We start from the raw sequence: 9,582 nt of genomic DNA, 5'->3' as shown, positions 1-9,582 counted from the left end.
CTTTCCCAAAAAGCTCCATTTTGGTTCCATCAGTCCACAGGACGTTCTCCCCGAAGGATTGCGGCTTCCTCAGGTAAGTACAGAGGTTGGCATTGTTAGTTCATGCGTCCTTTACAGCTGTATGCGGCTGCTTCTTAAAAGCGCACCCCTCCGGTGCCGCCGGCGCTTTCCGTGGCTTCTGCGTCCCACTATTATGCAACCCCCAACCAACCAACCAACCCCCGTCCTTTCTTCTCTAAATGATTCACGGCCGTTATTCCTGTACGCCACCTCGTTTTTCATACATGGAGTTTGCCTTCTGAAGTTTCACGTGAGGAGGACTGAGCAGCAGGCCGAGGCAGAGAACACGTGTTGGAAGGGGCCGAGAGAGAGAGAGAGACCGTCAGGGGACCCTAGAGAAGGAGATCCAAGGAAAGAGCCACAAAGGGAGAATAAAGAGAGAGGGGAGAGAGGGAGCGCTCACTCTGTCTCTGCACAGGACGCATTAATTATTCAACAGCACAGAGCAGAAAATGGGTAGAAGGGACTACACTAAGCCTCTCAGCCTACCCAGCCTGCCACACCAGCCTACCCTCCTCCTCCTCTTCCTCCTCCTTCTTCTTCTTCTCCTTCTCCTCCTCCTCCTCTTTCCCCTTCTTCATCATCGTCTGCTTGTCCGTGCAGGCCAGACTGGATGGGGTGTTCGTCTGTAAATGCCCTGACAGATATATAATAGATCAATTACCGTCCTTGGCTGAGAATAACTAAGTGATAACTATCAGGGCCGGGGTGGGGGGTGGGGGGCACAGGGGGTCATGCTTGCTCCAGGTGGGTAGATGGCGCTCTCTCTCTCTCCCCTCAACACTCTTAAAGCGATGCTGGCCGGCACAGGCGTCTGTTAGCTGGTGCGCTGGAGCTGGGGACCCGGAGCTTTCCTCAGAGCGCGTCGGCTGCCTGGTGATAAAAGGAGGTAGTGTCTACGGGTGAATGGAGGCTGATACCAAACTATGGAGGTGGTGTTAATGTTATGGCTGAGGACGCTGAAAGAGAGGCAGCTGGGCTTGACCCCAGGTTGTGACTGAAATAACGAGGTGAAATAATTCTCTTGGGTGAAATTTCACTCCTCCCTCCGAGCGTCCTCTCTTCTCGCCCCCGTCCTGTTGAGGCGATCTCGCTCTCCCCTCCCTCTCTTCTACCCTTGTGAATGGCTCTCTGTCCTTTTCACACACATAAAACAACCCAAAACACTCCCTCCCTCCCTCCCTCCCTCCCTCGATCATGCACAATTAGCTCTTAGCCGACGCTGTTGTCACGACACTTCACACACACGGCCTCATTTGAACATGAAAATAAGCTACAGCGCCGCTAATGCTAATGAAGGGCAGTGGCCATTTTTTTTTTTCTTTTACACCATTACTGGGTCATGAGACCTTTCAACATCAAACATGCACGGGGTGGCCAAAATAATGGAAACACCACATGAAATACTCATAAGCTCTGGCCTTTTTTATGTGGACACCTTTGTAGGCCTCCAATTACTGAATGTAGTTGCTGCGAAACTGACAAGCCCCCCTGGACCCCATCCAACATTATAAGAAGTCCACAGTAGGGCCTCCGCCGACCAGCACAGTGTACTTACCTACTGGCTGCTTTATTAGGAACATTTACCCTTTTGCTAGACATTGCAGGAGTGCTGCCAGAAGGTACTCTCATTAAACATCTGAGGGTGCCTCAGACGGTTCCTTGAGGGATACCACTTTTGTCTCCATTAAGAAGCATGTCTGTGAAGGTTCAAGCGAGGGTTTAGTAGACCTTTAAAAGGTTCGTCACATATCTCACTACAATATCTGTTACAAGCAAGCTTCTCCGTGGAGCCAGAAGTGCTTCCTCTATGGCATCCCTCGAAGATCCATCTGAAGCACCTTTCTTTTGAAGAGTGCAGCTCGGTGTTAGCCATCCTCCAGTCCTTTATCAGCTTCTGACCACAGAGCTGCTCTTAGCTGCATATTTCTGGGTGATGGACCCACTCGTCCCACTCACCCACTCCCGTCCCCCCCATTAAAATGCCTCTTGTTTGCTTAGACAAGACATTTTCTGATGCTGACGGTCTGAGGACCACATTTAGCCACAAAGCTAAAAGCTAACAAGTATCTGAGCTGCTGAGAGGAGCTGTAATCTTAGGTAAGCTGAGGTTCTGAGGGGCTCCTTGCTCGAAATATGACTGTAAAGGTACTTCATTAATGTGTATGTGTGTGTGTGTGTGTGTGTGTGCTACCGCAAATTAGACCACAAATTGTGGTCCACATATTAAGGCTCTGAGGGCCTTTACCAGGCAGGGCCACAGGAAATGCTACAGGAAACAGAATAGAGGTCATTTTTCACTGACCATTCAATGCAGCCAATGGCGGTCCGGCAAAACTAGGCCTGCCTGGATTTGTTAGCCATTTATTTGGCATATATATGACATATATTTCCACATATAACTATAGGTTAGATATAAGGGAGTCCCGTGTATTCTTTATATTGTCATATATTTTGTAATTTATTAAAGTTTTGTCCACCTAAAAACGTATAGGCAGCATTTGTATATTGTTCTGGACTTCATACCATATTTAAATGGTAAATATTACTGAAATGACCTAATATTACTACATGCGGTTATTATTTATTAGAGCACAGTAGCGTCATTTGATGGATACAGTTGTGTGACTTGGTGCTTCTGTTCTGTTCTTCTGTTCTTGCCAGAAAACCATCCCTGTGGAAGTTGCGGAGACATTAGCGAGGACACCGATGGCCAGAAGACGACAAGGCCGTCTTCTTGGATTGTGTTCCTAATGGATGTGGATGCCTGGGTCACAATAAGTGGAGTAATGTAGGAACGGCCTTCAGAGGCTAAACGCATTTGTTCAACAACTGAAATCCATCCAGGGTCAAGGAGAAGATCCATAAGCTGACTGCCGGTGGACGGCACAGCGCTATGCCAGCCCAAGGGAAGGAATCAGAGGAAGAGAGCTTCTCCACCACCAGAACATGCAGTGATGTAGACCCGGCACGCTGCTGAGCCTCAGCACATGTACTGGACGAGACCACTGAGGAAGGCGGGAGCTGTGTAATGGTCGTTTGTAATGGTCCCCCTGCTCTTTTTTTTTTACGGACCGCCGTGCTGATGCGAAAGCTGTAGAACAAGCTGTGGACTCCTTTTGCTAATGGATAACCAAGTGCATAGAGCTGATGGTGCAGCGCAAGGAACATTTCCTCTCTGATGGGGCCCTGACACACGCTCAACACACTCTGGGGTAAGTGCATGTGTGCGTTTGTGAGTGTGTGTGTGTGTGTGTATGAGCCGCTGTGATCGGCTCAGTGTGTGTGACGCAGTAACGCTCCCTAACAGCTTAATCCAATTACTCTACCCTTCTACAACCCCAGGTCGGCTGTCTGCCACTGTCTCCTTGTATTCGTCTGTGCGAGTGTGTGTGTGTACGAGTGAGTCTTCACAAAAGTTGTCCGGCAATCTCTAACGGACTTACCCGTGTGGTTTCGAGCAGTGTGTGAGACACTGTTGTCCATTTAAAGCGGGACAAAAGTAGCTACAGACAAAACTCAGGCCTCAGGCTAGCTGCTGCTATTGTCTTATCCATAGCAGGTATAGCAAACTCCATTCAGTGAAATTATCAATTAGCAGCAGCCCTCACCTCCCTCATTCTTACCTCGCCTGACCCTCCAAGTACTTTTTGACCATCATTAGGTTTCTTATGTTTTTAAGATTTAAAGGATACTATTTACCCCAGTTACCCACATGGTGCAGACGAGCTAAGCTGTGAAAGCAGCCCATGACCCATTAATTATGTTCAATGTAAAAAAGATAGGACCATTCCCAATAAAGGTACGGCTGGTGCTTTTGCTACACCAAGTGTTGTTAAAGGAAGGACTATGCGTAGTGCTCTGAAAAGGTACGGCTACTTTTTACTACCGAAATATGATGGATTACTCCTAATACTGTAAAAGGCAAGGCTACGCCTTATACTTTAAAAGTAGGACGTAGTTTTATGCTGTAAAAAGGTAGGACTAGACCTACTACTGTAAAAGGAAGAGCTACACCCAGTGTTGTAAAAGGTAGGACTACACCTACTACTGTAAAAGGAGGAGCTACATCTAGTACTGTAAAAGGTAGGACTACACCCAGTGTTGTAAAAGGTAGGACTACACCTTCTACTGTAAAAGGAAGAGCTACATTTAGTACTGTAAAAGGTAGGACTACTCCTAGTACTATAAATGTAGGACTACACCTAATACTGTAAAAGGTCCTATCTTTTTTACAGCTAGTGCTGTAAAAGGCAAGGCTACGCCTTATACTTTAAAAGTAGGACGTAGTTTTATGCTGTAAAAATGTAGGACTACGCCCAGTCTTGTAAAAGGTCGGACTAGACCTACTACTGTAAAAGGAAGAGCTACACTTAGTGCTGTAAAAGGTAGGACTACACCTTCTACTGTAAAAGGAGGAGCTACATCTAGTACTGTAAAAGGTTGGACTACACCCAGTGTTGTAAAAGGTAGGACTACACCTACTACAGTAAAAGGTAGGACTATACTTTGTGCTGTAAAAGGTAGGACTACACCTAATACTGTATAAGGTAGGACTGCACCTAGTGCTGTAAAAGGTAGGACTACGCCTACTACTGTAAAAAGTAGGCCGTAGTTTTATGCTGTAAAAATGTAGGACTACGCCTAGTGTTGTAAAAGGTAGGACTACACTGACTACTGTAAAAGGAAGAGCTACATCTAGTACTGTAAAAGGTAGGATTACTCCTAGTACTGTCTAAGGTAGGACTACACCTAGTGCTGTAAAAGGTAGGACTACGCCTACTACTGTAAAAGGAAAGGACTACTTATAGTGCTGTAAAAGGCAAGGCTACACCTTATACTGTAAAAAGTAGGGCGTATTTTTATGCTGTAAAAATGTAGGACTACGCCTAGTCTTGTAAAAGGTAGGACTAGACCTACTACTGTAAAAGGAAGAGCTACATCTAGTACTGTAAAAGGTAGGACTACTCCTAGTACTATAAATGTAGGACTACACCTAATACTGTAAAAGGTAGGACTACACCTACTACAGTAAAAGGTAGGACTACACTTTGTGCTGTAAAAGGTAGGACTATACCTAATACTGTATAAGGTAGGACTACGCCTACTACTGTAAAAAGTAAGCCGTAGTTTTATGCTGTAAAAATGTAGGACTACGCCTAGTGTTGTAAAAGGTAGGACTACACCTAATACTGTAAAAGGCAAGGCTACATCTAGTACTGTAAAAGGTAGGATTAGTCCTAGTACTGTATAAGGTAGGACTACACCTAGTGCTGTAAAAGGTAGGATTACACCTAATACTGTAAAAGGCAAGGCTACGCCTTATACTGTAAAAAGTAGGGTGTAGTTATATGCTGTAAATATTTAGGACTACACCTAGTGTTGTAAAAGGTAGGACTACACCTACTACTGTAAAAAGAAGAGCTACATCTAGTGCTGTAAAAGGTAGGACTACACCTACTACTGTAAAAAGAAGAGCTACATCTAGTGTTGTAAAAGGTAGGACTACACCTAGTGCTGTAAAAGGTAGGACTACACCTAGTGCTGTAAAAGGTAGGACTACACCTAATACTGTAAAAGGTAGGACTACACCTAGTGCTGTAAAAGGTAGGACTACACCTAATACTGTAAAAGGTAGGACTACACCTAGTGCTGTAAAAGGTAGGACTACACCTAGTGCTGTAAAAGGTAGGACTACACCTAGTGCTGTAAAAGGTAGGACTACACCTAGTGCTGTAAAAGGCAGGATTACTTCTAGTACTGTGCAAGGCAGGACTATGCATATTCATGTAAAAGGTGGGACTAGTTTTAGTGCTGTAAACAGAAGGGCTGAGGTTAGCGAGACGCAGCAGGCAGCATCTGTTCAGGTTCTGCTCTCTGAGTCAGGTCACGGCCCTTCAGTACGCTGAAGCAGTGAATGAATGGTAGACACCCCAGTTTAACTTCAATGGTTGGCAATTCCCTTTAGCGCAAGCCCTGAAGATGGAGTAAAGCCATTAGGCCGCGGCGGTAGCGCGGGTTAGCGTCTCTCCCAGACTGCTTTACAGAGCAGCGAGGGCATAAAAGGGAATTAAACCTCACTTTGAGGCCCTCTAATCTAATCGAGAGAGCGAGGGGAGAGAGGAAGAGGGGGAGAAAGAGAGAGGGCGAGTCAGGCAGATGGAGAGAGGGCGATCAGACAGCTACAGACAGAATGAGGGAGGTGAGGGGTGCTGCTAATTGCTAACAACGTTGAATGGAGCCCCCCCCCCATTACGTTCCGTTTTTATTGATCCCGCGAATTACAGATTCCCCGTTTATTCCCTGTTTCCTTGTGCACAAGCACTTATCGTCAGCCCATATAGCTCATATACTGTCTACTGCCTTTAGCAGCCGTCCATGAACCCGCCAATAAGCGCTGTAAGTGGGCTTCTTATATGGGGTCTAGCCTTAAAGGAGCACTTCTGCGATTGAGTATTTCCTTAAAAGCAGGGGCGCTTGTTCGTTGGTGAGGCCTTTTTTTGGTTCTTGGCCTTCTGGTGTCTAATCCTCTTGAGGTGGGACGGCAGCTAAGGAAGAGCGAGAGAACGAAACAGAGAGAGAGAGAGAGAGAGAGAGGGTGGAGGCGAAGATGTAGCCATGTATAGCTCTGCCTTAAGGAGATGATCAGAGGAAGGGATTTGTGGATTTCTGGTCACCTCTCCGTTACCTGGAAGAGCTCTGAACAACAACAGGCCCGTCCATGTGGTGAGTTCACTGTATACAGCAGTGGCAGTTCTCAAGTGAACGAGACTGACCACTGACCCCAGAATCAGTTTACAACGGGAGATGCTAGGCTAACATTGCTAAGAACTACACCCGGTGTTGCAAAAGGTAGGACTACATCTAGTGCTGTAAAAGGTAGGACTACATCCAGTGCTGTAAAAGGTAGGACTACATCTAGAGCTGTAAAAGGTAGGACTACATCTAGAGCTGTAAAAGGTAGGACTACATCTAGTGCTGTAAAAGGTAGGACTACATCTAGAGCTGTAAAAGGTAGGACTACATCCAGTGCTGTAAAAGGTAGGACTACATCTAGAGCTGTAAAAGGTAGGACTACATCTAGAGCTGTAAAAGGTAGGACTACATCTAGAGCTGTAAAAGGTAGGACTACATCTAGTGCTGTAAAAGGTAGGACTACATCTAGAGCTGTAAAAGGTAGGACTACATCTAGAGCTGTAAAAGGTAGGACTACATCCAGTGCTGTAAAAGGTAGGACTACATCTAGAGCTGTAAAAGGTAGGACTACATCTAGAGCTGTAAAAGGTAGGACTACATCTAGAGCTGTAAAAGGTAGGACTACATCTAGAGCTGTAAAAGGTAGGACTACATCTAGAGCTGTAAAAGGTAGGACCACATCTAGAGCTGTAAAAGGTAGGACTACATCCAGTGCTGTAAAAGGTAGGACTACATCTAGAGCTGTAAAAGGTAGGACTACATCCAGTGCTGTAAAAGGTAGGACTACATCTAGAGCTGTAAAGGGTAGGACTACATCTAGAGCTGTAAAAGGTAGGACTACATCTAGTGCTGTAAAAGGTAGGACTACATCTAGAGCTGTAAAAGGTAGGACTACATCTAGAGCTGTAAAAGGTAGGACTACATCTAGTGCTGTAAAAGGTAGGACTACATCTAGAGCTGTAAAAGGTAGGACTACATCTAGTGCTGTAAAAGGTAGGACTACATCTAGAGCTGTAAAAGGTAGGACTACATCCAGTGCTGCAAAAGGTAGGACTACATCTAGAGCTGTAAAAGGTAGGACTACATCCAGTGCTGTAAAAGGTAGGACTACATCTAGAGCTGTAAAAGGTAGGACTACATCTAGAGCTGTAAAAGGTAGGACTACATCCAGTGCTGTAAAAGGTAGGACTACATCTAGTGCTGTAAAGGGTAGGACTACACCTAATACAGTAAAGGGTAGGACTACACCCAGTGGTGTAAAAGGTAGGACTACATCTAGTGCTGTAAAAGGTAGGACTACACCTAGTGCTGTAAAAAAAAATAGGACTACACCCAGTGTTGTAAAAGGTAGGACTACACCTAGTACTGTAAAAGGTAGAAATACACCTAATGTTGTAAAAGGTAGGACTACACCTAATGTTGTAAAAAAAAATAGGACTACACCTAATGTTGTAAAAAAAAAAAATAGGGCTACACCTAATGTTGTAAAAGGTAAGACTACACCCAGAGCTATAAAATGCAGGACTACACCCAGTGTTGCAAAAGATAGGACTACACCTAATACTGTACAAGGTAGGACTACACCTAGTGCTGTAAAAGGTAGGACTACACCTAATACTGTAAAAGGTAGGACTACACCTACTACTGTAAAAAGTAGGACTACACCTAATACTGTAAAAGTAGGACTACACCCAGTGCTGTAAAAGATGGGACTACACCTAATGTTGGAAAAGGTAGGACTACACCTAATACTGTAAAAGGTAGGACTACACCTACTACTGTAAAAAGTAGGACTACACCTAATACTGTAAAAAGTAGGACTACACCCAGTGCTGTAAAAGGTAGGACTACACCTAATGTTGGAAAAGGTAGGGCTACACCTAATACTGTAAAAAGTAGGACTACACCTACTACTGTAAAAAGTAGGACTACACCTAATACTGTAAAAAGGTAGGACTACACCTAGTGCTGTAAAAGGTAGGACTACACCTAATACTGTAAAAAGTAGGGCTACAAAAATGAAATTCTAAAAAGTGGGTGCTTATTAGCTCCACTAGCCGATCGATCGACTGTGTTTGGTTATTGGCCTGGCTTTGATTATGTAAATTAGACAAGAACCAATCCTTAATACAAAGATTTCTCATTACTTTAATTATAATAAATGATATTTAATTCTATAATATTATAAATTAATTCATTTGATCATGTTTATACATGTATTTAAATGTGTTTATTTGAGTTGCTGCTGTTATCTCTACAAACTATTCTAAATATTGATAAAGCTGTTATGCTAATGGTGTCACTGGCATCAATTATGAAATGATTGATAAAGATGCCGTTAATGCCGACTGCTGATGCTCGTAAAGCTGCCTGTCCCGGTGATAAGTGTGTCGCTGATAATGGTAATAATGATGGCGACCGGGAGACAGATGGGGTGGATGCTGTGGGCCAGATTTAGTGAAACCAGAGAACACAGTGAGTCATGATCTGTAGGGATTTCTCTCTCTCTCGCTCGCCCTCTCTCTCTGGCACTCTCGCCCTCTCTCTCTGTCAGCCATAGGGCACCGTGCTGTCTCTGCCAGGCCCCCTGGGACGTGTGTGATGGGGTCCTGTGTGCTCCAGCCCCATCAGAAAGCAATTTGCTGTCCCGCAGCTCGGTGGATGTATTGTGTGTGATAGGCCCACGTGCTGCGGTAAACACTAATTACATGGATGGCCACTCATTGAACTCACTGGGACCCATTTCAGCAGTGCAGCATTACCCATAAGCACTTACTTACAGAGCCAGTTCTCATCAAACATCAGTGGCCATTAGGAGCCCTGAGG

The sequence above is a fragment of the Salminus brasiliensis genome, chromosome 24 (assembly GCF_030463535.1).
Source record: "Salminus brasiliensis chromosome 24, fSalBra1.hap2, whole genome shotgun sequence".
Classification (NCBI taxonomy): domain Eukaryota; kingdom Metazoa; phylum Chordata; class Actinopteri; order Characiformes; family Bryconidae; genus Salminus; species Salminus brasiliensis.
This window is presented reverse-complemented; position numbering follows the sequence as displayed.